A 21,422-nucleotide genomic window follows, 5' to 3' on the forward strand; every position below is an offset into this window, starting at 1 on the left:
TGGACTTTATCTACAGTCACCTGCTGATTACTCCACAAACTTTATTAATTCTACTCAATGAACTTTATTCATTCTGTTGAGCTCTGTTGTTTCAGTTTGAATTACATATCTTTGTCTTTACTTGCAACTGGGTTATTATTTGTGACATATGCATTACTATATGGGGCATAAGAATAGGTTTAGAGTTTGGATATAACTCAGATTTGTGACCACACTTCGTTATTATTGTTCATTTATTTGTTTGCTGGAAATTAAAACTAAATTTAGAAATACAGTAGTTTTGAAACAAATCTTTGTGCTTAAACAAAATTAAATATGTAGGCTAATGGATGTCTTCAGTGGAGTGAGTTTCCAGCGTTTGCTTACTCCACGAAAGTAAAGGAGTAAAGAGTAAAGATAAAGAGGCCGAATAGGAGGCTCGTTCTTTATCCTCGCGTTGCAAATGGTCTGTTTTACTGTTTTCTCGCCAGTGAAACGTTTATCCACTTTCACAGTCCGCCATGAAAATAGCAAATGCGCCATGGCACGATGCAACTGACTCTTAAAAGGAATGGGAGATGAGACTGATTGCTTTAATGCATGTCATGCTCAAAACTTATCCATATCTCATAAAAATAATAAGCACAACAATGTTAGACCATGCGACTGGATGCAAACTGTATTTTACCATCCTAAAAATAGCGTAAGTGGATTTGGACATGCCCTTAGTGTTCTTGCATTATGACTTTAGACTTTGCGCTAAGATAAAATAAAGCCTTAAGTGGATTGAATATGAAAAAATTAAGTTTTCCCAAAAAATCTTCAGAATTGTGTTAACCTCATTTATAAAAAGTAGTTTGAACAAGCAGAACTTTTTTTTTTACAGCACTAATATATATTAAGCTGCTTTCAACAATATTCTTGTGCATCAAATCAGCATATACTATTTTTGTTTTATATGTGACAATTTTACAAATCATATTTTCAACACGCAATGTTTTGGAATGCACTTTTAGTTTAATATGCAAATTGGGACAGATAATGACATAAAATACAAGAGAGATCATTTATTTGTTGTGAGTCTCTGCAAAATTATACATACATTACAGGGAGACTTAATATGACAAATTGCTTTACATTTTAATTGACCTCTGGATGCTCAGAGGGATGCACTCCAAGTCGCGAGAAGTCTATTTTTTTCTTTTCGGCATAAAAGTGCCGGCAAAACAGACAAATTGGGCCATAACATTATAACTCAGCACTTCTCATTTCCTCTACATTACGTTTAAAAACATTAATATAATCCTTCCTCGTAATTTCTGAGGCAATTAAAGGTAAAAGCTGGCCAATTTACCACCCGCTATATACCAACTCAGTTTAATGTCTAATAGCAGTGCCTTTAATTGTAGTATTGTGTTTTCTGGCATTAATAGGTGCTGAGGTCCTCGTGGCCACTAGACACAGGTGTTAATTATCCATTGCAGCAGTGGCAGCTTGCAGTTTTATATTGCATCTAGGCAAAATTACAGCACATTATTCTGCTATCAAACAGAAATAAGTCGTTAATTAACTCCCTGCTGTAGTAATCGCTTCTTTATTTATTTATTTGTTTTTTTTTTTATTAGTTTTGCAAGGCCCACATCAAGTTTTTCAGCTGTGTGTCTCCAAATTTGCATGCTTTTATTATGCGCTGAAAGTTTGACTCATGAAAGTTACTAATAGAGGCCTAGATGAACAGTGGATGTGTGCATCTTATCTTGTCACATTCAGTTGACATACATATATACATACTATTCATACTAGGGTATTTGAAAATGATTTTTTTGATACATTTATCAGTGAATATAGGCAATGTACAGTATTTTAATGCATTTAAACAAAACAGATTTATTAGACGGATACATTTAATGAAATAATATTTTAGCCACCAAACATGTTAAGAAATTGAAAGATAATACAATTATATTCAAATAAAATATTGCAAATATATTTGGGTTTACTAGTTTTTAGACCATTATAGTAAGTTATTTTGTTAGATAAGCTCCAGATTTGGCTTCAGTACTAACGAATCTAATGTATATGGACAAATATATTATTGTATAGCTCTCTATTAAAAACATGAATTTAAAAGAGATTTGTAAGGGGTGTACCTATATATGCTGAGCACTGTGCATACATCATTTTCTTTTTCAATTTTTATTACTTTTTCTCAGATAAATAAAAAACAAACAAACAAAAAATTCAGTTTATTTTATCACTTATTTTGTGTCCTCAAATACACACCAGCACCCAGTTAAGCACAAATACTTATCATTAGTCTGGATTAACAAAAGAAACTTGCAATACTTTAAGTATACAATCACCTTTACCTTAAACTGCAGGCTATCTACTAAAAGAAACATATTTTCATTAGGTTGTGTTTTTTTGTACTCTAGAGAAGAAGCACGTGTGAATGTGGAGTGTGTGTGGAGTGTGTGGAGTGGGCAGTGCCGACTGCAGCAGGATTGTGAAGCACTGAGGATGAGTTCTGTGATTGGCCCGTGGGCGTTATGATCTGTACGTGTCATCAACAGTCGCCCTGAGGAGAGCGGGGTGGTGGGTGGCAGAGGCAGCGTAGATTAATAACCTTCTGTCCTGCAGTCAGACTGGCAATGGACAGAAATGTGTGTGTGTTTGTGTGTGTGTAATGATAAGGATGCTAAAACATCTCGAAACTGATGAAACTGAAACTGGTGAAAAAAAGGCTAAATATTTGTATGTGCGTGTGTGTGTTCACAAATATAGCAATACCAGTAAATTTTGACTTGCCAGTATATTTTTGTGGTGTATTTTATTCTCACACCTTAAAATAAAGTACTTACTGTCAGTTAATGCATTTACTAACATAAAATAATAATCAACAATTGTGTTTAAATAATTAGCATAATCATATTTACTAATGCATTACTAAAATCTAAAGTTATGCATGTTAACATTAGTTAAGGCACTGTGAGATACTGTAACAAGCCATGATTGGCCACTAACATAAACAAATAATAAAAGAAATAAAAGAATAAAAGAAATAAAAGAAAATACTGTATTATACATATTGCTCATTGTTTGTTCATGTTATTAATTAGTTTATGCGTAACATACATACATACATACATACATACATACACACATATATATATATATATATATATATATATATATATATATATATATATATATATATATATATATATATATATATATATATATATATATATATATATATATATATATAGTTGAAGTCTGAATTATTAGTACCCCTGATAATTAACCCCTTAATTTATTTTTTCCCCCAATTTTTGTTTAATGGAGAGATTTTTTTCTAAACATAACAGTTTTGATAACTCATTTCTAATAACTGAATTATTGTATCTTTGCCATGATGACAGTACATAATATTTGATTAGATATGTTTTAAGACACTTCTATACAACTTAAAGTGACATTTAAAGCCTTAACTAGGTTATTTAGGTTGACTAGGCAGGTTAGGGTAATTAGGCAAGTTATTGTTTAGCGATGGTTTGTTCTGTAGACTATCAAAAAAATATCTAGCTTAAAGGGGCTAATAAAAATTTTTTATCTGCTTTTAATCTAGCCAAAATAAAACAAATTAAACTTTCTTCAGAAAAAAAAAATATTACCAGACATACTGTGAAAATTTCCTTGGTAAACATCCTGGTGCAGCGTGCAGATTTTACTGTTCAATATTTTGATCGATGCCTTATAATAATTAAATACACAAAGAGTTGAAATCAAAATCATTCACCCTCCTCAGAATTTTCTTTCCTTTTTTAAACATTTCCCAAATGATGTTTAACAGAGCAAGGAATTTTTCACAGTTTTTACTATAATATTTTTTCTTATTAATTGTTTTATTTCAGCTAGAATAAAAGGTGTTTTTTATTTTTTAAAACCATTTTAAGGTCAATATTATTAGCCCCTTTAAGCTGTATATTTTTTTAATTGCTAAAGAACAAACTACTGTTAAAAATGACTTGCCTAATTACCCTAACTTGCCTAATTAAAATAGTTAAGCCTTTAAATGACACTTTAAGCTTAATATAGTATCTTAAAAAAAGGCTAGTAAAATATTACACTGCTATCAAGGCAAAGATAAATTAGTTATTAAAACTATTATGTTTAGAAAAAAATATTTCTGTTAAAAACTGAAACTGGGGAAAAGAAGGCTAATAATTAAAAAGGGCTAATAATTCTGACTTCAACTGCATACGGTACTGTACACACATACACACTCACAAGCTGCAATCAGCAGTGATTTCGAGGCATCCCTTTAACCCCAGGAACTCGTTAATGTTTCATGGAAAGAGCCACTAGAGTCTTCACTGGCCGACTCAGAATCTCACGACTTAGCAGAAATAAATGGGCCAAGTGTTCAAAGAGTAACAAGGCACTGCTCACTGGGCAGAAAGTGAGTGGAGAGCACTTTTTCTACCTCCTCTTTTTCTCCCTCGTGCTGTGTCTTTGGCTCACATATCCCTCTATTTCGGTCTTTATATACAGGCGTTTTCTAATATCATCCATCCACTTCCATTTAAAAGCATCTTAAAGCTTTAAAGTGGAGCTTTTAATTGTCTAAAACAGGCGTGAATTTTGTCATCATTTACTTCCCGCCTTTGTATTGTTCCAAAGCTATATTTTCTTTTGTCGAACAAAAAAAAGGTGTTTTGTAAAATGCCAAGCTGTTCTTTTCCATGTAATGAAAGTATTATAAACAGAAACAGGGATTACGGAGCCCTCAAAATGATAAAGCACCAGAAATTAGCCCATGCAGGTATGTACAATATGTTATATGATCAGCAGTAAACAGTAACCGTAAAAGGTTTTATCAGTATTTACTTCCCTCCTTTACATCACTTCAAAGCTACAGTATACGCTGCACTTTCTTTTGTAAAACATTAAAAAACGATATTTTGCAAAATGTCTAAGCTGTTCTTTTCCATGAAATGAAAACATTACAAATAGAAACTAGGATTATGGAGCCCTCGAAATGACAAACAAGCATCATGAATTAGCTCATGCATGTCTGTACACTATGTTTTATGATAAGTTTTGAACAATAAATGATTTTATCAGCATCTATTTCCCTCCTTCATACTGCTTCAAAGTTGTATGCTACACTTTCTTTTGTGTAACATAAACAATATGTTTTGTAAAATGTCCAAGCTGTTCTTTTCTATGTAATGAAAGTATTATAAACAGAAACTGGGATTAGGAGCCCTAAAAACGATTTTAAAAAGCACCAGAAATTAGCCCATGCAGGTTTTATCAGCATTTACTTCCCTCCTTCACATCACTTCAAAGCTACAGTATACGCTGCACTTTATTTTGTGGAGCATTAAAAAACGATATTTTGTAAAATGTTCAAGCTGTTTTTTTCCATGTAATGAAAGTATTATAAATGAAAACTGGGGTAACAAAGCACTTAAAATGTAAAAAAAAAGCTCTAGAAATTAGCCCGTGTAGGTTTATACACTGTTTACACACGTTTTGAACAGTCACAAATTTCATCAAAAGCTGTCCCTTCCTCTCATCACAAAAACAAAATGATAAAAATAAAAAAATGGATGAAACATTGCCTTGATATCTGATTATTGATGTTGCCTTGGCATTCCCAAAAAATAATGCTAAAGCAAATAAAAAATTAAAACAACATACATATAAAAAATAAAATAACTAAAACCTTAACTGAACTAAAGACAAATGAATCCTAAGCAGTAAAATAATTAATTCAACTGTTATTCTTAAAAATAATATTAACAGCAAAAAAAAGAAAAAAAAAACTAAAACCAAAACTGAAATTAATCTTAAGCAGTATCAATTCAACTGTTATTTATTTATATATATTTATATAGTGATTTTTCTCACTTTTTTATTTCCATTGTTTTTTAAACATACATTATACACAATTATTTTATATAATAAAATAAAAAAATGCTATAGCTAGAAAATAAATAGTCATATGTGTGTAGTGCAAATTCTAAGCAATAAATAACAACATTTTATTCATCATTTATCTGGACTGCAAATTGTTTTATTAGGATAAAATGTATTTCAAGTGCCATAACACGTTAATCAAAACAGTATGGTCAGCAAAATGTGATTAGGAAAGTTAATGGGGTTCATTTTTGGTCTCTAAGTGCATTATTCCCAACCTCAGGATGGAGTTACTAAGCAAACAATGTGTTAATAATTTAAAAACTAAGTTAAAATTAATGTAAAACATTAATTATAACATTCAAAGACTTCCAGTTTTGTGACTATTTGACTATTGTCCTGAGTCTTCACAGTTTTACTGGCCTTAGATTAATCACGGTGTGTGATCTGTGCAAATCTCCACAAAAAATATTTGTATGTGCGTGTGTGTGTTCACAAGTACAGCAATACCAGTAAATTTTGACTTGCCAGTATATTTTTGTGGTGTATTTTATTCTCACACCTTAAAATAAAGTACTTACTGTCAGTTAATGCATTTACTAACATAAAATAATAATTAACAATTGTTTTTAAAGAATTAGCTTAATCATATTTACTAATGCATTACTAAAATCTAAAGTTATGCATGTTAACATTAGTTAAGGCACTGTGAGATACTGTAACAAGCCACTAACATAAACAAATAATAAAAGAAATAAAAGAATAAAAGAAATAAAATAAAATACTGTATTATACATATTGCTCATTGTTTGTTCATGTTATTAATTAGTTTATACGTAACATACATACATACATACATACATACATACATACATACATACACACACACACACACACACACACACACACATATATATATATATATATATATATATATATATATATATATATATATATATATATATATATATATATATATATATATATATATATATATATATATATATATAGTTGAAGTCTGAATTATTAGTACCCCTGATAATGGAGAGATTATTTTTTCAACACATTTTCTAAACATAATAGTTTTGATAACTCATTTCTAATAACTGAATTATTGTATCTTTGCCATGATGACAGTACATAATATTTGATTAGATATGTTTTAAGACACTTCTATACAAATTAAAGTGACATTTAAAGCCTTAACTAGGTTATTTAGGTTGACTAGGCAGGTTAGGGTAATTAGGCAAGTTATTGTTTAGCGATGGTTTGTTCTGTAGACTATCAAAAAAATATCTAGCTTAAAGGGGCTAATAAAAAAAAAATGTAATCTGCTTTTAATCTAGCCAAAATAAAACAAATAAGACTTTCTTCAGAAAAAAAATATATTACCAGACATACTGTGAAAATTTCCTTGGTAAACATCCTTTAGGAAATATTAAAAGAAAAAAGAAAAAGAAAGAAAAAAAATTCAAAGGTAGGCTAATAATTCTGACTTCAACTCTATATATATATATATATATATATATATATATATATATATATATATATATATACATACAAGGTCCACCTTTTACAACTGACTGCAAAGGCTCATACTAATATTAATAATGCTGATCAAAGTTCACATGAACCATCCTGTTTCTATTCAAACATAGAAGTTTAGTGCAATATAGAGGTGTGGTAAAGTAAACTATGGATTTGTTTATTAGTCCATAAAACCTGATAAACACATTTATTACTTTCACTCTCTGATTCACTTTTTCTCCAATTCATCGCTTAAAAAGTGGATGCATAAAAAGCCCCCTTGAGTTCATACAGTGGTGGTTAGTGTAAAAATTTAAAAAAAAGTGTTTGAATGTGTAGAAGGAAGGGATTGTGTTGATTAGTGTGAAACTGAGCTGCTGTAAACCCTTGGGCATCGTACCTGAAAACATCTTCTAAAACATCTTCAGACCCAGCGTAATATTAGCATGTCTTTCTCCTCCCTGATATGAGTGTGTGTGTGTGTGTGTGTGTGTGTGTGTGTGTGTGTGTGTGTGTGTGTGTGTGTGTGTGTGTGTGTGTGTGTGTGTGTGCACTCTTCAAACTGTTGTTGATCTAGATTAGTTAAGATGCAGCTGGAGGCACCGAAGCGAGAGAGAAAATAAAATATGGTTTAATTTGCTGCATTTGCAGAACCAATTGCATTTAGGTGAAAATTTGAGGTAGAATTTCAATAAGCCTTTTTTTAAATGACTGCACCGCTAAAATAGTTAACTAGCTTTTTTTTTTTAAATTATGAGTAAACTATGATCGCTAATCGTGCAAAGTCCTTGCCAAGGTGTTTTTATCATCACTAGGGTGATTCACATTGCAAAAAAAAAAAAAATTTTTTGGGCTGTGAAAGTGAAAAGATCTCTAGGTTTCTGTGCTGTTGAATAAACAACACCTATATCTTCACAGCAGTGAAGTGCTTGTTTGCTTAATGTCCCAAATTTGGTGCTGGTGCTAATGACTTAGCCTCGTTAACATGGTTAATGCAGAGGTATGACCTCCCTCACATTTCAAAGGAAAAGTGAAGCTGGGTCATTAAAGTAAGACCACCCAATTCTCTCTTTAGACCCACAGGCGTTTATTTTCTTGCAAGACAGCAAACCTAGAGAGTCAAAGCAAACAATAGTTTACCTTGAGTAGCATGTGTTACATGTTCAACAAACTGCCCTGTGGTGAAGTAGAGTCATTCACTCAGCTTTTCCTAGACTAAGGTCAAGGCTTATTTAAGGCCTAATCAAGAAAGCTAATATGTTAAAATAAATATGTATTAGAGAGAAAAAATGACTTCTAGATAGTTTAATGGTTTCAGGGTTCGTTAAGCTCCCATTGTAATGCACTGAGAAGCTGTATTAATTATAATCAATGCACTGCACGGTGAAACCCGTTCACTTCAATGGCTTGCACATGCAAGAGTTGGTTTTAGGAATGCACCAAATTATTATTTTTTTACATTACTTGTCCTAAAAAAAAAAAAAAAGATTTAAAATATGAGGTGAAAAACTTTCAGTAAGATTTGACCCTAAATGATAAAAACAGCCATACAGTACATCACTTTTGAAAATTGAGAGATCTATACGTCACATGAAATCTGAATAAATTAGTATGGATTAAAAATAGAACAATATTTGGGCAAGATAAAACTGCACTGTTAAAATTTGAAATGTTATGTCAACAAACTTCAGGATATGTTGGAGTTTACTCAACTTAAATTGAGTCAAGTACAGTAATTGGGTTGAAAGTTGGGTCAACCTAAAAAAAACTTCTTTAAATTTTAAATTGAGCCAACTTTTTTTACAGCATGCTGAGGGTTTAAAAAAAATCTAAATACTGAGAAAAATCTCAATTAAAGCTGTCTAAATGAACTGTTTTGTTAGATTTACAGTATAAAATTTACAAAACATCTTGATGGAACATGATCTTATTTATTATTGCAATAATTTTGAAATAAAATAATAATATTTGATTTTTAATAATCTAAAATAAAATGTGAATATAATATAATATAATATAATATAATATAATATAATATAATATAATATAATATAATATAATTATTAATATATATATATATATATATATATATATATATATATATATATATATATATATATATATATATATATATATATATATATATATATATATTAATAATTATATTATATTATATTATATTTCCCAGAGATGGGTTGCAGCTGAAAGGGCATCCGCTGTGTAAAACATATGCTGGAAAAGTTGGCGGTTCATTCCACCTTGGGCGGCCCCAGATTAATAAAGGGACTAAGCCGAAAAGAAAATTAATATATATGTAAATGAATATATAAGAAAATGAATATATATATATATATATATATATATATATATATATATATATATATATATATATATATATATATATATATATATATATATATATATATATATATATATATATATATATATATATATATATTTCCCAGAGATGGGTTGCAGCTGAAAGGGCATCCGCTGTGTAAAACATATGCTGGAAAAGTTGGCGATTCATTCCACCTTGGGCGGCCCCAGATTAATAAAGGGACTAAGCCGAAAAGAAAATGAATCAATTAATAATAAAATATAGTTAAACATAACATAACATATAGTTTAATATAATATAATATAATATAATATAATATAATATAATATAACATACTGTAACATAACATAACATAACATAACATAACATAACATAACATAACATAACATAACATAATATAATATAATATAATATAATAAAGTTTTATTTTTGGTGCATCCCTATATTTTACGACTAAATAGATTACATTTATAACCAAAAGAAATACCTTAAATAGTGACGAAATTAAAATAAACAAATCAGCAAGAAATGGAAGCTGTGATAGCCTTCTTGAACGTGAAAAAAATTTGGGACAAGTTTTGATTTTTTTAATCAGGAACGGAATGGAATGGCAGACTGTTGTCATTTTCTGTCAATCTCACTTGAGTGACAGCTTGTCCGGTCCCTATGCTACTAAACATGCCATCAGAAAAGAGAAGAAATGTAATTGCAAGGATGTGGGGGAGGTGTTGATTGAATTTTATGATGGGCACATGAAATGAAATGAAATTAAATGAATGAATGAATGAATGAATGAAAAGACAACAAATATGGACTACTGTCAGATTTTTTCATCAAAACAATGACTCATATGATCTTACATTTAGTGGCAGTCAATCTACTACTATACTTAAGTACTGAATTTAAAACTACCACATTTAAATACCACATTATGAATATTTAATACTAATTTTCACAACAAATATTGTATAAAATGAGTGAAACATTAAAACTCAAACTATAAAAGAACACCATTATTTCATTTGCTTTACTAAAGTACAAAAAGGAAACGACGGCACAAACGTAACCATCTTCAAAAAGGGTGAGATGTAGAGAGAGGGGGGGCTTCAAGCCTGTCCAAATGAGTTTAATATGATTGATGATTCTTGCTCTTTCTCTCTCCATCTGAGAACGCTCGCTTCCGTCATGAGCTGGTAGTGGAGCAGCCCTCCCACTGAAGGCAAGGTGCATCCAAGAGCCGAAACAATAGTGACAGGCGGGCCGGCCGGGGGTTTGCTCGTAGGATTAGCTCCAATAGCCATAATAAATGAAACAAGAGGACCCAAATGAAAACAGTTGGGCGCTGACTGGCGGAGGGGCTGATGGGAAGTGGCAGCTCTGCCGGCCCCCGGGCGCCGAATTAGTTTTGCCACTCGATAATTTGACTGATCCACTCCAGTGGCCGGAGAAGGCCAGAAAAAAAAGAGACAGAAAGAAGGATAAGTAGATAGGTGAAAGGAAAAGGCTGATACAGAAGTTTAGTCCACCTGTAGAGCCTCCTTTTCTTTCTTTTTCTCTTTAAAACACTTTCATGGATATTACGTCTTTTGTATGGCTCTACTAAGCAGCTTGGTGGTTAAGGCCTATGAAGATATACGGATGTCTTATTTTACTGTACGAACCAGAAGGGCTCAAAAAATGTACAAAAAAACCCTAAGAGGATTATTAGGGTTTTATATATTATTATTAGGGTATATATATATTAAACGTAACTAAATAAATAAACTACACTTTACACTTTAAAGAAAAAACTTTAAAATAATGCAAATGAATGCCATGCATTTTCCCATTTAAACATATTAAATCTAAAAAAAATTGTAATTACATTTGTAATTATTAGGGTATAACACATATTGGTAATAAATATTTTGCAAAAATATTTTGAAAAATAAACAAGCATTCATAAATCATAACTTTTTACTCACAATACATTATTGTACAATATACACTCAATAAATTTGTACTAATTAAAACCACTTTTTGGTTATTTTACTCAAGCAAAATTGAAAAGGAAAACCTTATTGTAATGTTTAACTGGAGTTACTGGATCAACTGGATTAATATTTTATCAGTACCTGTGCATTTACTTGATTTAAGTATGTTTTCCAACAAAGTTTTTATCATTCACATAATAAAATAACATATTTATAATCAGATTGAAGAAATAAATGCAACACATCATCACATAGGGAAATTTGATGAGAAAAAAAATCTTAATAAACACCCACAACTTACAAATAACATGATGGATGGATGGATGGATGGATGGATGGATGGATGAATATACAGACAGATACAGTAGATAGATAGATAGATAGATAGATAGATAGATAGATAGATAGATAGATAGATAGATAGATAGATAGATAGATAGATAGATAGATAGATAGATAGATAGATAGATAGATAGATAGATAGATAGATAGATAGATAGATAAGTGGGTGGGTGGGTTTGTGGGCGGACGAACGGACGGACGGATGGATGGATGGATGGATGGATGGATGGATGGATAGATGGATTGATGGATGCATGGATGGATGGATGGGCGGACAGACAAATAGATACAGTAGATGGATAGGTGGCTGGATGGATGGATTGATGGATGGATGGATGGATGGATGGACGGACGATAGGATGGATGGATTTATAGATGGATAGATAGATGGATAGTCAAAAAGATACAGTAGATGAATAGATGGATGGATGGATGGATGGATGGATGGATGGATGGATGAATGGGTGGATGGATGGATGGATGGATGGATGGATGGATGGATGGATGGATGGATGGATGGATGGATGGATGGATGGATGGATGGATGGATGAATGGACGGACGGACAGATGGACAGATGGATGCATGGATGGATGGACGGACAGACGGATGGACGGATGGATTTATAGATGGATAGATAGATAGATAGATAGATAGATAGATAGATAGTTAGATAGATAGATAGATAGATAGATAGATAGATAGATAGATAGATAGATAGATAGATAGATAGATAGATAGATAGATAGATAGATAGATAGATAGATAGATAGATAGATAGATAGATAGATAGTCAGACAGATACAGTAGATGGGTGAGTGGATGGATGGATGGAAGGATGGATGGATGGATGCATGGATGGACGGACGGATGGACGGACGGACGGACGGACTGATTTATAGATGGATAGATAGATGGATAGTCAGACAGATACAGTAGATGGATGGATGGAATTTTTTATTATTAAATTTATTATTAATTATTCATTTCCATTATTAAAATAAAAAATTAGAAAAAGTTTACTTACTTTTGAATTATGGGCAAAATCTGAATATAATGCCTTTCCCTAAGTAGCTACATGTGTATGCGTAAACAGTTTGCTGGTATTACCTGTAATTCTTAAGCAGCCCATTAAGGACTCTGGGTGTTCGTCCGGGTGACCAACCACAAAACAAACCAAAACTAGTCTACAATATCTTACAACCCCCGTTACCGCATCATCTTAACCAATTTGTCTCTTAAGTACTGTGAGATATTTATCAATAAGCTATACAACAAACGAGAGAAAAGACAAACTCCGCACAGACAAAGCGAGTTCAAGCGTCTGCGTGAAAGAGAAAACGGTGAGCATCTGTCTCTCCGCGTCTCCCTTGGCGTGCTGGTGCTGCATTTGAAGGCTAACCTTTGTGTAACCTTTCTGAATGTTGAAAGTGTGTTTCGCCACTGACTTATTAATTTGGACAAGGTCACCCTTTTATTCATTTTAATACCAGATTAACGAAGTCAGATCTTGAACTTTGATGTTGAGTTAAAAAAAAAAAATGTGCAGATGAGGGCAAAGTCGAGGACAACGTGTAAAAATTAGCATGACTTTATCGATGTGCTATTGACGTTCCCTCTTTTTTCTTTTCTTTTTTAATACAAGGGTAAGAAGTGTCAGCGTGGCCGATACCTGGCTAACTAGCAGTGTAAGCACTAAAATAGGCATTTACATACTGCACTGTCAAAATTAATAAAGCTCGCTGTGGGATGCTGAGGCTCTTTGTTTTTTTGGTGGGCCCTTTGTGTGTGTGTGTGTGTGTGTGTGTGTGTGTGTGTGTGTGTGTGTGTGTGTGTGTGTGTGTGTGTGTGTGTGTGTGTGTGTGTGTGTGTGTGTGTGTGTGTGTGTGTGTGTGATGATGCCCTTCACATGGAGAGCAGTAACTATTTCTGGTAAGCACAAGCTCATTTAGCTGCAGGTGCCCTGATGAGTAATTAACATGGACATATTATTCATACAAGCTCTTGATGCTCTATTTGCTGCTTACTGCATATTAACACTTTTTACACATACAAAAAAAATCAGGATAAAACATAAAATAATATCTATATAACTTTATATCTCCACTTCATCAACACACCTGATTAACACAAATATTATCAGCAAGTTAAGCAGTAACAACTAGATATTTTACTATGGTCAAGAGTGTTAAAAATATCTTTAAATGAGCAGTTTTCCGTATTTTGTTATTCATGTTTTTATTATTTATTTATGCAATTGGATCGCATTAAAGAGCCCATATTATGGGTTTTTGAAAACTCCCCTCCATGTAGTGTGTAACACAGCTCTAAGTGAAGTGAAGTATTCAGCTAAGGCTTAAATCTGTAAGAATACAGTGTTTAAAACGGTTGATTCATCTATAAAAGAGTCGACTCATAGTGCTTCAAACGAGTCGCCTTGATACCGATTCATTTGGTGTTTCGCCATGACGTACGAACGAAACAAAGTTTTTCACGTGCACGCGCAAACCCGGGAGATTTCAAACCTGAGGCCCCGCCCTCTGACGCAGAAACCCAGACACACACACAAACACACACAAACACACGCACACAAACATGCCGGTCGATTGAAGTCACACTGCAGATGGATATTATATCGAGTCTCTACCCAAAGATGAAACATCAGCATTATAGCCAAGCAGTTGGAAGCTACTGGAAACTTCTGGAAACTACATGCTACAAAGAATACTTCATCTGAGTTTGTTAAAGGAAGGATCAGTAAAGAGTAACTTACTGATTGACATCAGGATGGGTTTCTTCCTACCTTTCTCAAGTGTAAGTACGTGCGATTAAAGTTGTTGCCTCGTTGACTCTAGCTTGCAAATGTATTTAGTTGTGATTTGTTACTTGTAACCGAGTGTACTGTATCAGGTTAACTGGCTATATTCTCTTATCGCGTGCAAAGTCACGTTAAAAACGCGACGCGTGCTGCTTTGTTGACGGAGCTCCGAGGTAGAGTTGTGCATTCCCGCGGCTGTCCCCGCGCCAGATTTCTGCGGCGCGGGAATAAATTTCCGAATAAATCGCGGGAGCGGTCGGTAACGGGTTTAATTTGGGACGGGAGCGGGCTGTCTAGCAATATCACTGATATTGCTATGCGAATGAGAAAGAGAGAGTGTGCTTGTGTGTGTTAGTGCGCACGCGCGCGTATGAGAGAGAGAGAGAGAGAGAGAGAGAGAGAGAGAGAGAGCGAGAGAGAGAGAGAGAGAGAGCGAGAGAGAGAGAGAGAGAGAGAGAGATTGAGCGAGAGAGAGAGAGAGAGAGAGAGAGAGAGTGAGCGAGCGAGCGAGAGCGAGCTTTGTGTGCTTGGTGCTGTGTGTGCGTTTATACAGACAGCTTGGCTGTCTGGACTGTATAGCTGGGTGACTTTTGGTTGTGTTCTCCCCCGCTCTAGCGAGATCGGGCGCGGCGGGCAGAAAACGGAGAGGGTTCTCAGGCTAAAACCTGGCGGGTGCGGGCGGAAGCGGGAGCGTTGTCGTCCGGAGGTGTGTGTGTGTTTTTGTGTGTGTGTGGCAGCTAAAATCCACGCCTACACTATCGAGCGTGTATGAACTGTGATTACTTTTTATATTGCTGATTACCTGTTGGCCATTTCACTCTCTGACTGAAGGCAGTCGACCAATCGCAACAGACTGTCATTGGTCCAATCAGCGCAGATTAGCTTCGCGCTAAGGAGGGGTTTGGGAACAAATGAATCACTGGACGATTCATACAGGAGTCACTGGGATAATTAGGTAAAAATAAATGCAGATTATAAGACCATGAAAGTGTTTTTTGACCTTGCATGCATATGAGACTGTTGTTGGAGACCCTTACAACCAAGATATGACCCTATTTCATGTATAATATGGGCTCTTTAAAACACCTTGATCCTTTCCAACAACTTCTAACCTTTAAACAGCTAAAATAACGAAGGGGTGGCTTAACATCAACTCTGTGAATGGCCTAGCCAGAGTCTCGAAGTAAACCAAATCGAGCATCTCATCTTCGGAGAGACCTAAAAGTAGCTGTTCACGAACATTTACCATACAACCTGACAGAACTGGAGAGGATCTGCAAGGAGGGATGGCAGAGGATCCCCAAATACAGGTGTGAAAAATGTGTTGCATCTATTTGCTGCTTACTGCAAATTAACACTATATCTATATTAAAATTATATCTATGTATCTTTATATCTCCACTTTATCAACACACTTAATCAACACAAATATTGTCACCCACTTAAGCAACAACAACTAGATATGTTACTATGGTCAAGACTGTAAAAATAGATATATAAATGAGCAGTTTTCTGTATTTTGTGATTCATATATATATATATATATTTTTTTTTTTATTTGGATCACATTAAAGCACCTTGATCTTTTTTCCAACAATTTCTAACCTTCACACAGCTAAAAAATAAATAAATAAATAAATAAAAAAAAATAAAAAAAACAAGAGGTGGCTTCACAGCAACTCTGTGACTGTTTTTGAATGGCCTAGCCAGAACCCTGATTTAAACCTAATTGATCATCTCATCTTTGGAAAGACCTAAAAATAGCTGTCAACCAACGTTTAACATCCAACCTGACAGACCTGGAGAGGATCTGCAAGGAGAAATGGCAGAGGATCCCCAAATCCAGGTGTGAAAACGTGTTGCATCTAGTTGCTGCTTACTGCATATTAACATTTTATTACACATACAAAGAAACGTGATGAAATACTTAAAAAACAATATCTATATATCTTTATATCTCCACTTTATCAACACACTTAATTAACACAAATATTGTTAACAACAACTAGATATGTTACTATGGTCAAGACTGTAAAAAATATCTATAAATGAGCAGTTTTCCGTATTTTGTTATTCATGTTTTTATTATTTATTTATGCAATTGGATCGCATTAAAGCACCTTGATCTTTTTTCCAACAACTTCTAACCTTTACACAGCTAAAATAACGAAGGGGTGGCTGTTCTTGAATGGCCTAGCCAAATCCCTGAATTAAACCCAATTGAGCATCTCATCTTTGGAGAGACCTAAAAATAGCTGTCCACCAAAATTTACCATCCAACCTGACAGAACTAGAGAGGATCTGCAAGGAGGAATGGCAGAGAATCCCCAAATCCAGGTGTGAAAAACTTGTTACATCTATTTTCTGCTTACTGCATATTAACACTTTTTATGCATACAAAAAATGAGCTGAAACTTTTGAGCTGCAGTTTTTTTGTGAACACCTTTTGTGTGTTTGTCTGTTTGAGTGTTTACAAACTGTACAACTTAAAAAGTCAAATCTACATCTGCAAGTCCGGCACACTAACTATGACCTGTTATTCATTCCCATTTTAGAAATCTGTAATTACAACAACTACAAAAAATCACTTTAGCGCAAAGAAGTTGTCAGACGCCACCAGTAGCAACAAGGTTTCCACTTGTACAATCTTTCACCTTAGGGCATTTGAAGGAAATTTGATCCTTCGTAAAGACGACATCATTTATTTGGGATTAACAAATGTGTATCCTTCCCCAGAACTAATCCCACCTTTGTAATCTGAGACACGCAGATTGACTAGTGCTAACATAAGAGGTTTTGGATAAAAGTGTAGGATTTGATCTTAAGGTGGGTCTTAATGTGTCGCCAGCGGCACTAGCACACTCCAACAACACACGCACGCTTAGACATTCGTCCTGAGCGAACGTGAGTCATTGGCTCCAAACTGTCAATCAAGTCCCCTTTGCTAATTAAGTGGCTAATTATAGAGTTAATGCTGCCGAGCGGTACAGTGATAAGGAGGCCAGCGGCTGACAAACAGACAGATGAGTATCATATCGCCCGTTGTTCTGTAGGTGGACGTCTCAGTAGCTATTAATTCTTCAATAAAGACATCTGCGTATGATAAAGTTTAAAGACATAGAAGATCACTGAGGCGTTTAATAGCTAATATGCCCTTTGTCGAAAAGAGAAACAGCTGCAGTTCTCAATACTGTAAAGTATCATGTAAAGTAATGTGTTTATATGAGAACATCTAAGTCTTGTTCATATTATTTTCATTGTTCTATATATAGTATAGTGTTGACAATACGAAGTTGTTAAACTTGAAATACTTTGTTAATCGTACTCACAATGATGATGTCTACAAATTACAGTGGTCCCTCGCTATAACACGGTTCACCTTTTGCGCATACCTGCCAACACTACCTTTTTGTTATTTCTCCCTGAAAACCTTTGTAATTTTACCAACACCCTCCGGTTCTCAGCTTTTTGGTACAGTCTGTAACACCCCCGGGTTGCCAACATTGGTATAGTATCCGATCACAGTGGCCACCCGAAACCTGCTCCATAGTATAGTTATTAACACCACAGTACGGTTTCTAACCCGGTTCTCAACAGTGACCTCAGTGACTCATCAGACACCTCACCTCCGAACATATCCCCCCCCAACCCCCCTAAGTCACGCCACAGAGCGCCATCTCAATAATTTCATTTTAAATAACATGCGAATGTGTGTGTTACTTTCAACTGTCATGTGCGTGGTACATCCCAGCAGACACAAAACATCATAAGACGTTAATTTTAGGTTAGATATAGGTCATGATGTGAAAATTGAATGTCTAGCCAGCGACTAAGGACAACGTTATTTTGAGGTCCAATAACAACGTCAAATTACGTTGATAAGTAACCAAAATCCAACGTTTGATAGATGTTATAGTGATAACGTCCACACAACGTCAAGGTGTAACATGATTAGACGTTGATATTTGATTGATTTTAGGTTGATTTTAGGTTGGATGCTGGATATTGACAGCATTTTAATTTCCAAACAAAATTCAACATCCCCACGATGTTGGGGTACAACATCATACAACATCATCAGGTGTGTGACCCCCTTAAGGATAGAGTCTGCTTTAGTTTTGTGGATCAGTCACTGGGGGAAAAAGAACATTACACTGGATGCCAATATTATCCATACAAAAGCTAAAAAGCTTTATGAACCTTTTGCTGACAGTAATGAATGTTTGCACCTGACAACAGGTTTTTTTTTATCTTTGGATTTATTCTATAACACTAGACTTATTTTTCTATGAAAGTTTGAACTTTGAGAGTGTTTAAACAAGAGAGAAAAGTGTGAAAATGTGAATGCCTCTCTGAGAAAAGTTTATAAAGTGTGTAGTGAGAGGTTTTACAGCATTAAAACATCTATAATAATTGTTAAAAAAATAAAAAAGACTTCGCTGATTTCAACTATTGTGGGTTATTTTTAGAACGTAACTCCCACAATTAACAATGGACCACTGTAAAAAAGATTATAAAATGTTGAAAAAATAGTGTAACAAAATTACTGGCAATTCACTTTGAAAACACCAATAATTATATACAAATACTACATTAAAAATGTACTAGATAATACAACGATTTTACAAAAAAAAAAAAAATTTCAAAAGCGTACTCCTTCATTAAACTCATTTAATAAGAAATAAGAAACGTATTAAAATAGTTTTCATACAATTATCTGATTCTGTTGGCTTTATAAAATATGTGTAAAACAGAACATTTTTATAAAATGTTCTGTAGTACAGCAGTTTACTGCAGTGGCTGCTATTTCAGCAGTTTGCCATGGTAAATATTTGTCAAAGCAACTAAATGCTCTCTACATAAATGCAACTCTACACACTTTTTGATCTCATGCAGCCTTTTGTAATATTCATTTGATTTCTTCAGCTATTTTCTCATCTTTAGTGTGATACCAGGTAATATCCTCACCTGTGGATTAAATGTGTGTAGTGATAAAAGAGGATCAACTGTTTAAAGAGTGAGAAAATGACATCATCCTTTCCCGTTCATTCATTTCAGCTGAGTAAATTTGTCTTTGTCTGAGCACTAGAAATATACACTAGAAGATCTTCTCCCATGCAACTCTTTTCGTCCCAGAGCCTGTGCGTGCTCTTGTAATTATGATGTCTTAGTGTTTGTGTTTTTTCCGCAGGCTCTGGCTGCAATAATGAAGAGCTATTGAGATGTCTCCAGCTAGTGTGTTTGAAGACAGACAGATCACTCTGTGATTCAAAAAAAAAAAAAAAAAAGGCATTGCCTTCATTAAATGGGGATTGAAGGCCACCCACCTATGCACCTGGGGGCGGATGGAGGTCTTTTTGTGTGAGTGTGTGACATTGATTTGATATATTAATTTACAGTGCATGCATTCTCAAACAAACAGAGAAATATTTGAACAAGTTAAAGTCACAATCTTACACTTTTTTATATACAGTTTATAATTTTCAATGTATAAATATAATACATAATTTTGTGACTACAAAATGTAATAGGTAAACTAGGCACGAGCTTTTTATATGATTGTGACTGTATGATAACTGAGGGTAAAATATCACGGTATGACAGTTTTGTGATAACTGCTCTAAAATATATTCATTTTAAATGTCTGGGTAAAAAACAAAAGCTTTTTTCTCCTTTGAACACAATATATTCTAATTTACAAAACATTCAAAAGTTTCAAAAACACAGATTTCTTTACAATTTAAAATGGAATATATTTTCTGCTGAAGATGTCTTAAAAAACAAAACAAAAAATATTAATAAAAATAAAACAAATAGTACATATACTATAGGAATGATATAATAAAAATGTCGGTTTTAAAACGTTTTAAACGGTTATCGTCCCATGCCTAAACTAAACTACTTTATACCATATTTGTAAAAACTAATTAAAAATGCAAGTAATTGTAATTAAACAGAAAAATACTGTTAAAATGTGCATTCCTTTTTAAATAGTGAATCATTTAAGTTTTGAAACAAAATGCTTTGAGTACTGTAAACTATATGACTATGACTCTAAACTATGACTATTTCCCAAAAAGCACTTATGCAAATAAAAGCAACAAAATGTAACCACTAGTCTAATAATAATTGATAACAGTGAGTAATTTATGTAAGCTGATGTAATACAAAATAAAAATGAACAAACCTGGTCATTGAAAATTCATGTTTATTAAAAAAAATACAATTAAATACATCATCTTGAAAAAGGCCCCCTTATTAACAAACTTTATGAGTTTACTTCCACTGTAATTGTATAAAATGATTTAGTTAATATTATTTTAAAAGCCTTGTATGCAATTATAAATAAATTTGATCTTTAAATGACTTCATGAACTTTCTTTCTTTAGCATTTTTATCCTACGTATAATTAATTATGTAAAAACGGTCTTTAAACCACAGCGGTTCGAACTGTAGTTCTGCCGAGTGACTAAAAAGTGATCAGAATGATGGTAAAAAACTGTACATTTCTAGTC

The 21,422-nt window shown here is 33.5% G+C and overlaps 1 protein-coding gene and 1 long non-coding RNA gene across 12 annotated transcripts in view; one reads left to right on the top strand and one right to left on the bottom strand.

Moving 5' to 3' along the window:
- The window catches only part of dacha (dachshund a), a 294,811-nt gene that overhangs the window by 123,487 nt on the left and 149,902 nt on the right, over window positions 1–21,422 (bottom strand).
- Window positions 1,609–5,314, top strand: LOC141379886 (uncharacterized). The gene is made up of 3 exons (XR_012396830.1): window positions 1,609–2,711; window positions 3,697–4,852; window positions 5,293–5,314. It is a non-coding gene; the product is annotated as an uncharacterized lncRNA (long non-coding RNA).

This window comes from Danio rerio, chromosome 21 (assembly GCF_049306965.1).
Source record: "Danio rerio strain Tuebingen ecotype United States chromosome 21, GRCz12tu, whole genome shotgun sequence".
NCBI lineage: Eukaryota > Metazoa > Chordata > Actinopteri > Cypriniformes > Danionidae > Danio > Danio rerio.